The sequence below is a fragment of the Ailuropoda melanoleuca genome, chromosome 2, assembly GCF_002007445.2.
Source record: "Ailuropoda melanoleuca isolate Jingjing chromosome 2, ASM200744v2, whole genome shotgun sequence".
Classification (NCBI taxonomy): Eukaryota; Metazoa; Chordata; class Mammalia; order Carnivora; family Ursidae; genus Ailuropoda; species Ailuropoda melanoleuca.
Window position 1 is genome coordinate 193,603,184 of NC_048219.1, and position 250 is coordinate 193,603,433.

Here is a 250-nt window from a genome sequence, read left to right on the forward strand (position 1 = left end):
CCCCGCCCCCGGCCCGGCGAGCACCTCCCCGCCCGCGCGCGCCGCTTTCGCGCCTTCCGAGCGTTCGAAATCGTCCTCCGCGTCCCTTCCCGCGCCGCGCCCAGACAATGGGCCCGGACCCGGCTCTTCCTCCCCGGCCAACTGACGCATCTTATAAAAATAGCTCCAGGCGCCCGGAACCCCCAGCCTCGGAGCCCCGGCCGCGCAGCCTGCCTCGCGGAGTGGGTTCTGGGGGTTCCCGTTCAGCAGG